We start from the raw sequence: 14872 nt of genomic DNA, 5'->3' as shown, positions 1-14872 counted from the left end.
TATAAGCAACCTCCACTACTTGTGAATATAAGTTCATAACGATTAGGTGAAATTCACTTATATTCTAGCGTCATATTTATGCATGAAAATTAAGCGCGCATTCTTAATAAACATTCATAAATAAATTATCAATCAAACGGTTAAACACATTGAATCCACAACTTATGAAATTCCAACGAAAGTTAATCAATTCATATTGCAAATATAAACATAGTTTCGAATCACCCCCTAGCTAAAGGGGGGTTTATTTCCTCATAACTTTGAAATTAAAGAAACACCTAAACATTCCAACAACTCAAACTTGAATTGTATGAACGTTTAGGCACTCTTCTCTTCCATTCCTCATACGTACAAAACAAAGAGAATTGAATTTAAACTTTGAAATCAAAGAAACACCTAAACATTCCAACAACTCAAACTTGAATTGTATGAACGTTTAGGCACTCTTCTCTTCCTCGTTGTTGTAGCACAAGGTCTAAGGTGAGGTTTGGGGGATTATGGAAATGGATGAGGAGTGGTGTAGAAGTGGAAGGGAAATGGAAAAATGGTGTTTGGATTATAAGGGGAGAGATGGGAAGCTCACGGCTAGGGAAGGGAGAATGTGTTTGTAATGTGTTGTGTATGAAATTGAGATGTCAATTGAATGAATGAATGCAAGGGTATTTATAGGAGTAGTGAAGGGAACATATGGCTATGTCATTTGTAGGTGAAGTAGGTGGATGTTGTAGGTGAAGTGGATGTTGTAGGTGAAGTGGGTGGATGTTGTAGGTGAAGTAGGTGGATGTTGTAGGTGAAGTGGGTGGATGTTGTAGGTGAAGTAGGTGGATGTTGTAGGTGAAGTGGATGTTGTAGGTGAAGTAGGTGGATGTTATGTTAAGTGATAAGTGATAAGTGATATGATATGTGGTGATGATAAGTGATAAGTGCATGTGGGTTAACTAATTAAGGAAATGCATGTGCAATGACAATGTGTTAGAATGGATGTGTGTTATGCATGGCATGATTGGGATTAGGAAAGGTTTAAATGTCCTAAAACTAAAGAGAACAAGGTTCCAACACTTTGGCTCCAATTAGGTCTTCAATTTCGTCCAACACTTTGGCTTCAAGCATAAGCTATCCGTCCTTAGCCCAAAAGTGCTCCAAAAGTCTCCAAAATGCATCTTTTTGCTCCTTTAGCCCTTTGGACCTACAAACACACGAAAATAGCTTAAAGTACTAAAATAACTAAAGAAACATAACGTAAATGTACGAGAACAAGCCATTTAAGTCGCATAAATATGCTCCTATCAAATACCCCCACACTTAGCTTTTGCTAGTCCTCGAGCAAAACAGAAAAACAAAACAAAAAGAACAAAACACAACCTACACCTTCCAACAATCGTATCAGGGACTTCCAATGCACATGACAAGTTAAAAATCATTATTCTCACAGATTTGAGCCATCTTTACACTTAAGTACATTCTTAATCATAGTCACCACATACTAGTTCACAATTAAGCAATTAAAACACATTTCAAATGTAGTAACATGCCTTTAGAGAATTCCCTCAATTTCTTACTAGATGTACTCTCGTTTTTCACACAGATTTTCTGACTACACACCCTACACTAGGTATATGTGAGAAGATTGATGTAAACATGTAGACGAACACTCACATATGTTATAATAAGGAAAGCATTTTCTGGAGTTAATAAGCATGTTTAGATATGATCTCATGAATGGAATGCTACTACTTAGACGCGAGAACCAGTGACACCATAAGCTCATACCAAGTTCAAACTCCACAATTGAAATACATAACACTCAATATAGAAGTCAAAGGGTAGTAACGGGGCTAGGGTATTGGCTAACAATGAAAGGTGAAGGATAAACAAACATTCTTAAAGCAATAGTGAGCAAAGTATTGAATTAGACACTTAGAATTCCCTTAAGAACGCAGAAGTCAACTTTGAACACCCAAGGGAAAATCACACAAAACTTAGGGCCATATTCAACTTTTTGGACCCTTTCTTCAACCATCAACGCTCGTGAGTTCATTCTTACTTATTTTCACTCTTTTTTTTTTTTTTTTTTCTTTTCTTCTTTTTCTTTTGAATCTCAAAACATACATATAAACGTAAGAACAAACTTTTACTCCCCCACACTCATTTTCTTGCATAATGTAACTCAAAAGGAATTCATTTAAGTCATGCTCACTAAACTTTAAGAACAAGGGTATAGGAAAGTCCTACTCTAAGCTAGGTAAGGGGTGATGTGGGTAAACAAGGAATAAAGGCAAAACGAGGCTCAACGGGGTTAAAACTTACAACATATACGAAGTATGGGAAGTAAGGCTATTTGGCTATGGTGGTGGTCACTACACAACTTCTTCTTGAATATGTGTTATGCAAATCAATAACATGCTTTGAATGAAATGGGCATGAGTTCTAGCATTTGGAACTATATGATGAAACGCCTTCTAAGTAGTAACCAAGCAAAGAATAATGAGATCATGCAATGACTTTAGAAAACAAGAAATCACAGATTATACTCTCCAAAGAACGTTATAGGCTCAAGTCTCTCAGGGTTGTAGCGTTTGTTTGAGTTCCTTCCTTCAAGCATGTTACAAAAACGAATTTTTTTCTTTTATGATTGCATGTGAAGTCATACATTATAACCATAACCAAGCATATACCAAGAGTAAATCAAACTTTTCTCTATGTTTATAACTCTTTCTAACCGTCATGCAATTATAAACCAAATCCTTATCATTGTGTTGGAAGGTACCCTAAGACACAAACACACAAAAACGACTCAAAACACTCTTTTTAGGGTTTTTAAAACAAGTTTTTCAAATTTTTATGTGATTTTCGGAGTTATAAAACAAAACACACTAAAACACTCTAAAACAACTTAAAAACACCTTAAAACAGCAAGGAACAACATTTGAAGTTATGGGTGATAAAATCCCACGAATTTGCATTAAATAAACTTAGTTACCCCCCCACACTTAAATCAAACATTGTCCTCAATGTTTTAAGCATATGGTTCACACAAAACATAAGTAAACACAAAAAACATTTAAACATACTAAACATGGCAGAATGTAATTAACAAAGAGAAGAGTTTAGGGACGCAAATCTGGTTATGGAGTGTAAATTCCCTCTTCTCCTTGGTGATTGCATTGAGGCTTTGATCTTTGTGATTCCACAGGCTTACTCTTGAACTGGTTTCCGCCCATCGTTGATTTTCCTTTGTGCTACTCTTGAACTGGGCAGCAGGATTCCTTTTAGGGTCTCCCCCGAAGGTCTGAGCTTCCTCCTGTTATCTGTTTCTTTGTTCAATCTTTGCAGGAGTGGTCCCTTCTCTGGAAGTGTATCAACCGTTGAAGATGACTACTCGAGAGCAACGCTAGGTAAGCAATCAGGAATAGATTCCGGGCAGTTGGCTCCAGATCGGTAGACTGACTCCAAGTGCCGGCTGATTACTTCTTTTACTTTGCCATGCAAGTAAGAACAAGGACAAAGAAAAAGACAGGGAAAGAGCATGATATGAGATATTTTTGCTTTTGACCTTGATGATATGAGATACCTTTGCTTTGAAGAAACGGTGAATGAATCAGCACATGCTTCAATCCGCCGTTTCCTCCTGGGTCATATGTACTCCAGGCATCTGGTATCATCTTTGGGGAAGAAGAAAGAATTGAGTATTTCGAAAGGCTTTGCTTGGAGTGCGCCCTCAGAGGTGAGGGAGAGTTGGGCATTTTCTTCAGGTTTGCCCTGCCATAAAAGACGAAGGTCGACATATATAGAGATAATATCAAGTGGTGGTACTTTTTACCCTTGTCGACAAACGTTTTGATCCCGCAAATCCGGCTTTTTGAAATAGTGGCGCCGCTTCGATCTTTGAATACGCCTCTTCGATTTCTGAGCAGGCGCCCCTTCGATTTCTGAACGACGCCCCTTCGCTTTCTGAACGACACGTGGTAGTGCAGATGCGGCTCCTTTTGACAAAGCTGCACACGTCTTCTGAAAAGCAGAGAAAGCGTCGCCGAACTTTGCGCTTTGTCGGCTAAAGATGTGTAGTTGCGATGATGGCCTCCACGTGTTTTCAGCTTTGTCAGAAATCTTTTGACAAAGTTGAACGCGTCTTCTGAAAAGCAGAGAACGCGTCGCCTAAATTACGCCGGAAATTCCGGCTTTTCGAATTGGTGGACGCGTCGCCTTGGCTTCTTATAGAGCTATCGATCACCACAACAAACACACTCTGAAGAATTCCCATTCTTGAAAATCGACTCCGGCCCTTTGAGAATTAACTCCATCCACCCCATCTCTTTGAACACTTTTGAAAAATGGCAAACCCATCGAACCTTAGCTTAGAATTGAGTCTCAGCAGTGATACGGCCGCGCCGCGTCAAGGTAACGTATGGCGCCCTTCTTTCTTATCTTCTAACGGTCCTCTTTCAGGTGAAGACTCTGTGATGCAGGACGCCACAACAGCTACAATAGTAGCTAGGAACCTCCTTACTCCAAAAGATAGTAGGCTGCTGTCAGGACGGTCCGATGAGTTGGCCGTTCAAGAATCCCTCGCACTTAGTGTTCAGTGTGCGAGTTCTGTGTCCAACATGGGCCAACGCCTGCTTGCCCGCTCCCGTCAGGTGGAATCTTTGATGGCAGAGGTGGAAAGTCTCAAGCAGGAGATCAAACTGCTTAAGTACGAGAATAGAAGTTTGCACGTGCTTGCCAACAACTATTCGACGGGTATGAAGAGGAAGCTTGATGAGCTACAAGAATCCAATGGTCGGATGCAAAGTGACCGTCAAACTGACCGTCAAAGGCTTGCGGCTTACTTCCAGAGGCACATTTTTCCGGGCTCATCCAGCGTTTGGCCAAGTATTGAGGCCTCTTCTTTGATGCCTCCCGCTCCGATACCTTCCGCCCCGATGCCTTCCGCCTCGATGCCTTCTGCTCCGATGCCTTCCGCATCTATGCCTCCTGCTTATAGAGTTTTGCCCAGTAGTGGGGCTTCAAGTAAATGCCCTTTGTGAAGCTCCATCATTCTGCCATGTTTTTTTTTTTTTTTTTTTTTTTTTTTTTTTTTTTTTTTATAAATAAAATCAAACGGCATGGAATTGGTCCTTGAATGGAAGGTGATACTTGAAGTGAACCGGCATTGGTTCAAATTCTAAAGTGGGTGCCTGGATCATTAACCACATGTTAGTATAAAAGAAAATTGAAATTCGGGGAGGCGGCTTACCTGTGTGCTCCAAAATGAACTCCAAAATAAACACCCCTTCGAAAGTTATGACTTGTCCCGTGTCATAAAATCCAACTTCCTTGGGAATTGTGGTTTCAAATATGTCCTCTTTGATGCCTTCTACATCTTCTCCAGCCACTACCTTCTCTTGAATCATTCTTCTTGGTGTACAAAGTCCTTTGAAGAATTCAACACCATCTAAAACTTGCTGTGTTGCACCAAGAATTTGAATAGCATTTTGCACCTTTGGGAAGGCTTCCACGATGTCCTTTTTACTCTCTTCTTGGTTGGGAATCAAAAACCTGCTAGGAAAAGGGACATTGGGTGGAATAACATCAGAATAACATGGAATTGGGACGTCCTTACTGGTGGTGGGTGGTTTAGAGGGCTTAGGGGGCTGCGGCAAGGGTTGTTCTACCCTTGCCGTGTGCATGTCTTCTTCCTCCTCCTCAATTAGCAGCTCTTCATCCACTTCTAGGCTATGTTTGGACATTTTTAGGTCAGCTCCAACCTCCATAGCACTTCCCAAAGTGATAGCATTATGGATTTCAAAATCTTCCTTCGAGTTTTCAATAGTTGAGTTGGAGAGTTCACTTTGCTCTTGAATTTGTTTCATGAACTCCATAATCTGCCCAAATTGCTCGTCCAATTTACCCAACTCCTTGGCTTGATTTTGTGACCCCTGCGCCAAAGAGGTTAGTAATTGAAAATTTTTATCATTATCCATGGACATACTTGAACTTGATTGGAATTGTTGTGGGGGAGGTTGTGGTGGCTGCATAGGTGTTGTATTGAACTCCTCATATGGTTGCCAATATGCTTCTTGTTGAGCCTCCTTGGCTTGATTTTGTGACCCCTGCGCCAAAGAATTTATTTCATTAAGAATTTGATTATAATCTATTGGCGAACTTGAATTTAATTGAGCATATTGCATATGAAGTTGTGGTGGCTGCATAGGTCTTGAATAGAACTCCTCATATGGTTGCCAATATGCTTCACGTTGAACTTGTTGATCTTCCCACCATATAGAGTTTGAATGATCCCTCCAATCTCTTTGTGGACATTGATTGGCTTGAAATCCTTGCCTATATGAAGCACCAAATGTAGGGACACTCTGCATTGTGGTCCTTTCGGCATACGGCGACAATTTAGAAGTAAGATTTGCCAATTGAGCTTGAATGCTAGCAAAATCCATATCTTACTTCTCTAGTACCTAAAATCAAAGAAAGAGAACTAAATCAAATATCAAAAGTAACAACAAACAAAGAAAACAACATTAAGTTAGAAACTAAAACGAAAACAACTAAACCAAAAAAAAAGAAAAGAACCAAGGGATTAGCAAAGTTGCTAATCCCCGGCAACGGCGCCAAAATTTGATGCGAAAATTATACGCACACAAATTAAACCCTCTTTTTGACAATTGTAGTATAAGTATAAGTAGGGATCGTTCTGGACCGGGGATTAGGAGGGATTGCAAATCTCTTGGAAACTGACTCAAAAACGTAAAATAAAGTTTAAAACACTATACTAGACTCAAAGAATGCAAAACTAAACTTTAAATCACTAAGACAAACCAAAGACTCAAAATGCTTTAAAACATAAACTAAATTGAACAATAAGGAAAAAGGGGGGAAGAGTTTTGATTTGACGAAAATTGAAATAACAAAACAAGTTAATAAACTAAGCAGAATGTAAATGTGAATATGGATGATGGAATAAATGGAATGAAGGCTAGCTAAGGGGTTCTTCTCCACACATGTTATACTTGCATACAAGATTGATTCTCAGTTGGTCTTTCGATAAATTATGAAACTCAACACTCCGGGTTAATTAGGTCCGCTGATGCGTGAATTTATACGCGCATAAATTAAACCCTCTTTTTATCAATTGTAGTATATGTATAAGTAGGGATCGTTCTGGACCGGGGATTAAGAGGGATTGTTAATCACTTGGATTTGACTCAAAAACGTAAAATAAAGTTTAAAACACTATACTAGACTCAAAGAATGCAAAACTAAACTTTAAATCACTAAGACAAACCAAAGACTCAAAATGCTTTAAAACATAAACTAAATTGAACAATAAGGAAAAAGGGGGGAAGAGTTTTGATTTGACGAAAATTGAAATAACAAAACAAGTTAATAAACTAAGCAGAATGTAAATGTGAATATGGATGATGGAATAAATGGAATGAAGGCTAGCTAAGGGGTTCTTCTCCACACATGTTATACTTGCATACAAGATTGATTCTCAGTTGGTCTTTCGATAAATTATGAAACTCAACACTCCGGGTTAATTAGGTCCGCTTAAATTAACCGTCAAGTTTTCCTTAAGTTAATGAATTGGATGGGTTTGCGCAACGCAATTCACAACATTCTCCAAAAGTCCTTTACGTGAACAGCACAATAAAGATACAATCAAAGATCATTAAGCATTATGAAAACTATAAGTGTTGACGAGGCCTTCGTTACTATGGAATACGCATGAAACTAGTGCCAAGAATTCATTTAACGCGATTGTTTATAAGCAACCTCCACTACTTGTGAATATAAGTTCATAACGATTAGGTGAAATTCACTTATATTCTAGCGTCATATTTATGCATGAAAATTAAGCGCGCATTCTTAATAAACATTCATAAATAAATTATCAATCAAACGGTTAAACAAATTGAATCCACAACTTATGAAATTCCAACGAAAGTTAATCAATTCATATTGCAAATATAAACATAGTTTCGAATCACCCCCTAGCTAAAGGGGGGTTTATTTCCTCATAACTTTGAAATTAAAGAAACACCTAAACATTCCAACAACTCAAACTTGAATTGTATGAACGTTTAGGCACTCTTCTCTTCCATTCCTCATACGTACAAAACAAAGAGAATTGAATTTAAACTTTGAAATCAAAGAAACACCTAAACATTCCAACAACTCAAACTTGAATTGTATGAACGTTTAGGCCCTCTTATCTTCCTCGTTATTGTAGCACAAGGTCTAAGGTGAGGTTTGGGGGATTATGGAAATGGTAGAGGAGTGGTTTGGAGGGTTGGGAAGTGGTGGAAATAGAAGGGAATGATGCTGGAAATGAAGAGAACCCACGGCAACAAGGTTGCTGTTTTTGTGTTTGTTGTTGTGTTGTGAAATGGAATGAGATGTCCATGAATGAATGAATGCAAGGGTATTTATAGGAGTAGTGGAGGGAACATATGGCTATGTCATTTGTAGGTGAAGTAGGTGGATGTTGTAGGTGAGTAGGTGGATGTTGTAGGTGAAGTAGGTGGATGTTGTAGGTGATTATGAGTGATAAGTGATAAGTGTATGATATGTTAAGTGATAAGTGAATGATTATGATAAGTGATAAATGAATGTATGATATGATAAGTGGTGAATGATATGTGGTGAATGATAAGTGGTAGTGTTTAAGTATTTAAAATAGGGAACAAAGCCCTTCCTTGCATGGCAAGGAAGGGAGACACAAGGAAACACACGACAATGTCCTAAGGTTGCTAGGAATGTTGTTTTTGTGTTCTAAAATGCGTAGGAGTTTTCAATGATGCTCAAACATGAGGTCTTTTTAGGATTTAACTTTCCTACTTCAAGTCTTCAATTTCGTCCAAACTTTGGCTCCATGGATAAGCTATCCAATCCATGCCCAAAAATGCTCCAAATAGCCTCAAAATGCACTTTCTTGCTCCCTAAGCCCTTAGAACCTGAAAACACACAAAAGAAGCATAAAGAACTAAAATAACTAAAGAAACATAACGTAAATGTACGAGAACAAGCCATTTAAGTCGCATAAATATGCTGCTATCAAATACCCCCACACTTAGCTTTTGCTAGTCCTCGAGCAAAACAGAAAAACAAAAAAGAACAAAACACAACCTACACCTTCCAACAATCGTATCAGGGACTTCCAATGCACATGACAAGTTAAAAATCATTATTCTCACAGATTTGAGCCATCTTTACACTTAAGTACATTCTTACTCATAGTCACCACATACTAGTTCACAATTAAGCATTTAAAACCATGTTTTGAATGTAGTAACATGCCTTAGAGAATTCCCTCAATTTCTTACTAGATGTACTCTCGTTTTTCACACAGATTTTCTGACTACACACCCTACACTAGGTATATGTGAGAAGATTGATGTAAACATGTAGACGAACACTCACATATGTTATAACAAGGAAAGCATTTTCTGGAATTATTAACATGTATATGATCTCATGAATGGAATGCTACTACTTAGAATGATAACCAGTGATTCCATAAGCTCATATCAATTCCAAACTCCACATATTGAATACATAACATCAAGATAGAAGTTGAGGGTTGTAACGGGGCTAAGGTTAATGGTTTAACAAAGAAAGGTAAAGTGAAACAAAGGTAATAGAAAGCGAAGTAATGAAATTGACACTTAAACTCACTTTTAATGGCAGAAATCAACTTTTAAACACAAGGGAAGATTCATGCAACAACTAGGGTCAAATTCACTCTTTTGGACCCTAGTTTCAATAACCAATGCTTGTCAGATCATTCTCACTTATTTTTCAACTCTTTTTTTTTTTTTTTTTTTTTTTTTCTTTCTTTTCAACAATTTTTTTCTTTATTTCATTCTTTGGCCGTGCCCTATTATCTTCCCCCACACTTATTTTCTGCAGTATATTGATCAAAAGGAGTTCATTCTAAGTCATGCTTCACTATCCTTTAAGAACAAGGGGTTAATAAAGAAAATAAGCTTGAAAAGGCTCAAAAGGGCTAATCCTACAATACATGTGAAAAGGGATAGGCTTTTTGGCTTTGGCTTGACTAACAACTTCATCTTATTGTATGTTATGCAATCAATATCATGCTTTGAATGAAACGGATATAAGTTCTAGCATTTAGTTCTATCATGATACAATTGCATTCTAAGTAGTAACCAAGCAAGGAATAATGAGATCATGCAACGACTTTAGAAAACAAGAAATCACAGATTATACTCTCCAAAGAACGTTATAGGCTCAAGTCTCTCTAGGTTGTAGCGTTTGTTTGAGTTCCTTCCTTCAAGCATGTTACAAAAACGAATTTTTCTTTTATGATTGCATGTGAAGTCATACATTATAACCATAACCAAGCATATACCAAGAGTAAATCAAACTTTCATCCATGTTTATAACTCTTTTTAACAGTCATGCAATTACAAACCAAATCCTTATTATTGTGTTGGAAGGTACCCTAAGACACAAACACCCAAAAACGACTCAAAACACTCTTTTTAGGCTTTTCAAAACAATTTTTTCAAATTTTTATGGTATTTTCGGAGTTATAAAAACAAAACATACTAAAACACTCTAAAACAACTTAAAAACACCTTAAAACAGTAAGGAACAACATTTGAAGTTATGGGCGATAAAATCCCACGAATTTGCATTAACAACATTAGTTACCCCCCCACACTTAAATCAAACATTGTCCTCAATGTTTTAAGCTTAAAATCATACAAAGCATAAGTAAACACACAAAAAGCATTTAAACATACTAAACATGGCAGAATGTAATTAACAAAGAGAAGAGTTTAGAGACGCAAATCTGGTTATAGAGTGTAAATTCCATCTTCTCCTTGGTAATTGCATTGAGGCTTTGATCTTTGTGATTCCACAGGCTTACTCTTGAACTGCGCTGCTCCCATCGTTGATTTTCCTTTGTGCTACTCTTGGACTGGGCAACAGGCTTCTTTTGGTCTCCCCCGGAGGTCTGAGCTTTCCCCTTTTATCTGTTTCTTTGTTCAATCTTTGCAGGAGTGGTCCCTTCTCTGGAAGTGTATCAACCGTTGAAGATGACTACTCGAGAGCAACGCTAGGTAAGCAATCAGGAATAAATTCCAGGCAGTCGGATCCAGATCGGAAGACTGACTCCAAGTGCCGGCTGATTGCTTCTTTCACTTTGCCATGCGAGTAAGAACAAGGACAAAGAAAAGGAAAGGGAAAGAGCATGATATGAGACACTTTTGCTTTTGACCTTGATGATATGAGATACCTTTGCTTTTGAAGAAGCGGTGAATGAATCAGCACATGTATTTGTTGTGCTGTTTCCTCCTGGGTCATATGTACTCCAGGCATCTGGTATCATCTTTGGGGAAGAAGAAAGAATTGAGTATTTCGAAAGGCTTTGCTGGGAGTGCGCCCTCAGAGGTGAGGGAGAGTTGGGCATTTTCTTCAGGTTTGCCTTGCCATAAAAGACGAAGGTCGACATATATAGAGATAATATCAAGTGGTGGTATTGTTCTTTTACCCGTGTCGACAAACGTCTCTTCGATTTTTGAACGGACGCCTCTTCGATTTCTGCACGACGCCCCTTCGATTTCTGAACGACACGTAGTAGTGCGTACGCGGCTCTGTCTGAGCTCTTTTGACAAAGTCGCACGCGTTTTCCGAAAAGCAGAGAAAGCGTCGCCGAAATTTACGCTTGTCGGCAAAAGTGTAGCTGCGATGATGACCTCCACGTGAACTTTTGACAAAGTTGCACACGTCTTCTGAAAAGCCGAGAAAGCGTCGCCAAAATTACGCCGGAAATTCCGGCTTTTTGAATCGGTGGACGCGTCGCCTTGGCTTCTTATAGATGTATCAATCACCGCAACAAACACACTCTGAAGATTTCCCATTCTTTGAAAATCGACTCCGGCCCTTTGAGAATTAACTCCATCCACCCCATCTCTTTGAAAACTTTTGAAAATGGCAAACCCATCGAACCTTAGCTTAGATTTGAGTCTCAGCAGCGATCCGGTTACGCCCCGTCAAGGTAATGTATGGCGTCCTTCTTTTTTATCTTCTAACGGTCTTCTTACAGGTGAAGACTCCGTGATGCAGGACGCCACAACGGCTACAATAGTAGCTAGAAACCTCCTTACTCCAAAAGATAGTAGGCTGCTGTCAGGACGGTCCGATGAGTTGGCCGTTCAAGAGTCCCTCGCACTTAGTGTTCAGTGTGCGAGTTCTGTGTCCAACATGGGCCAACGCCTGCTTGCCCGCTCCCGTCAGGTGGAATCATTGATGGCGGAGGTGGAAAGTCTTAAGCAAGAGATCAAACTGCTTAAGTACGAGAATAGAAGTTTGCATGTGCTTGCAAATAACTATTCATCGGGCATGAAGAGGAAGCTTGATGAGCTGCAAGAATCCAATGGTCGAATGCAAAGTGACCGTCAAAGTGACCGTCAAAGGCTTGCAGCTTTCTTCCAAAGGCACATTTTTCCTGGGTCATCCAGCGCTTGGCCAAGTATTGAGGCCTGGAATGCTCTAGCTCCGATGCCTTCCGCTCCGATGGCTTCCGCTCCGATGCCTCCCGCTTCTATGCCTTCCGCTCCTATGCCTTCCGCTCCTATGCCTTCCGCTCCGACGCCTCGTAGTGGGGCTTCACGCAAACATCCTTTGTGAAGCTCTACCTTTCTCCATGTTTAGTATTTTTTTTTTTTTTTTTTTTTTTTACATAAATAAAATCAAACGGCATGGAATTGGTCCTTGAATGGAAGGTGATACTTGAAGTGAACCGGCATTGGTTCAAATTCTAAAGTGGGTGCCTGGATCATTAACAACATATTAGTATAAAAGAAAATTGAAATTCGGGGAGGCGGCTTACCTGTGTGCTCCGACATAAACTCAAGAATAAACACCACTCCCTGGAAAGTTTCAGGGATATTGGACTTGGCCAGATTGCATGTGAGTATTGGTCCTTGTCTTGTGTCATAAAATTCAATTTCTTTGGGGTTGTTTGCCTCAAGTATATCCTCTTCTAGACATTCCCCAGTCACATCTTGCTCTTGATTCTTTGGAAAGGATTTGAAGATGCCTTTCTCACCCTCTTCTTCCTTGGATTGCATAATCCTGCAAGGAATAGGGACATTCAGTGGAACGGGGTTAGAAATAATTAACTTTGGAACAACCTTACCTGAATTGGATGGCATAGGAGCAATAGGTGCCTCCGGTAAAGGTGTTTCCACCCTTTCCGTGGGTTGGGTGTATTCCTCTTCCTTGTGATTTGATTTTGATGGTTGAGGGTCCGTTCCAACCTCCTTGTCACTTCTCAACATGATAGCATTGGTGGTTTCAAATTCTCCCTTCTGATTTGCAATGGTTGAACTAGGGAGTTCGCCTTGGTCGCAAAATTGTCCTTCGAACTCCGCTATCTGCCCAATTTGCTTTTCCAGAGTAGTAAGTAATTGAAAAATCGTATCATTATCATTTGAATTACCTACATTACTTTGGGCAGGTTGTGGTGGCTGCATAGGCGTTGAATAGAACTCCTCATACGGCTGCCAATATCCTTCTTGTTGAGCCTCATTGTCTTGATTTTGTATGCCCTGCACCAAACAAATTAATTCATCAAGCTTTTGATTATAATCTATTGACGAACTTAAATTTGGTTGGGCATATTGAATATGAGGTTGTGGTGGGAGCATAGGTCTTGAATAGAACTCCTCATATGGCTGCCAATTTTCTTGAACATGTTGAGGTTCCCACCATATAGAGTTTGAATGATCACTCCAATCGGAATTGTAAGTATTGGAAAACACGTCGTTCCTTGATTGATTATGATCAAATGTACCAACTCTTTGCGTTTGGTACTCTTCCATAAGCTGTGACAAAAGAGAAGCATTATCAAGTGCCATGTCTTGCGTCTAAAATAAAACTAAAAAAAAATATATATACACAAACGAAAATAAAACAATCCAAGAGATTAGCAAAGTTGCTAATCCCCAGCAACGGCGCCAAAATTTGATGCGTGAATTTATACGCGCATAAATTAAACCCTCTTTTTATCAATTGTAGTATATGTATAAGTAGGGATCGTTCTGGACCGGGGATTAGGAGGGATTGTTAATCACTTGGATTTGACTCAAAAACGTAAAATAAAGTTTAAAACACTATACTAGACTCAAAGAATGCAAAACTAAACTTTAAATCACTAAGACAAACCAAAGACTCAAAATGCTTTAAAACATAAACTAAATTGAACAATAAGGAAAAAGGGGGGAAGAGTTTTGATTTGACGAAAATTGAAATAACAAAACAAGTTAATAAACTAAGCAGAATGTAAATGTGAATATGGATGATGGAATAAATGGAATGAAGGCTAGCTAAGGGGTTCTTCTCCACACATGTTATACTTGCATACAAGATTGATTCTCAGTTGGTCTTTCGATAAATTATGAAACTCAACACTCCGGGTTAATTAGGTCCGCTTAAATTAACCGTCAAGTTTTCCTTAAGTTAATGAATTGGATGGGTTTGCGCAACGCAATTCACAACATTCTCCAAAAGTCCTTTACGTGAACAGCACAATAAAGATACAATCAAAGATCATTAAGCATTATGAAAACTATAAGTGTTGACGAGGCCTTCGTTACTATGGAATACGCATGAAACTAGTGCCAAGAATTCATTTAACGCGATTGTTTATAAGCAACCTCCACTACTTGTGAATATAAGTTCATAACGATTAGGTGAAATTCACTTATATTCTAGCGTCATATTTATGCATGAAAATTAAGCGCGCATTCTTAATAAACATTCATAAATAAATTATCAATCAAACGGTTAAACAAATTGAATCCACAACTTATGAAATTCCAACGAAAGTTAATCAATTCATATT

The sequence above is a fragment of the Pyrus communis genome, chromosome 15 (genome assembly GCF_041283825.1).
Source record: "Pyrus communis isolate YQ-2024b chromosome 15, ASM4128382v1, whole genome shotgun sequence".
Lineage (NCBI taxonomy): Eukaryota > Viridiplantae > Streptophyta > Magnoliopsida > Rosales > Rosaceae > Pyrus > Pyrus communis.
This window is presented reverse-complemented; position numbering follows the sequence as displayed.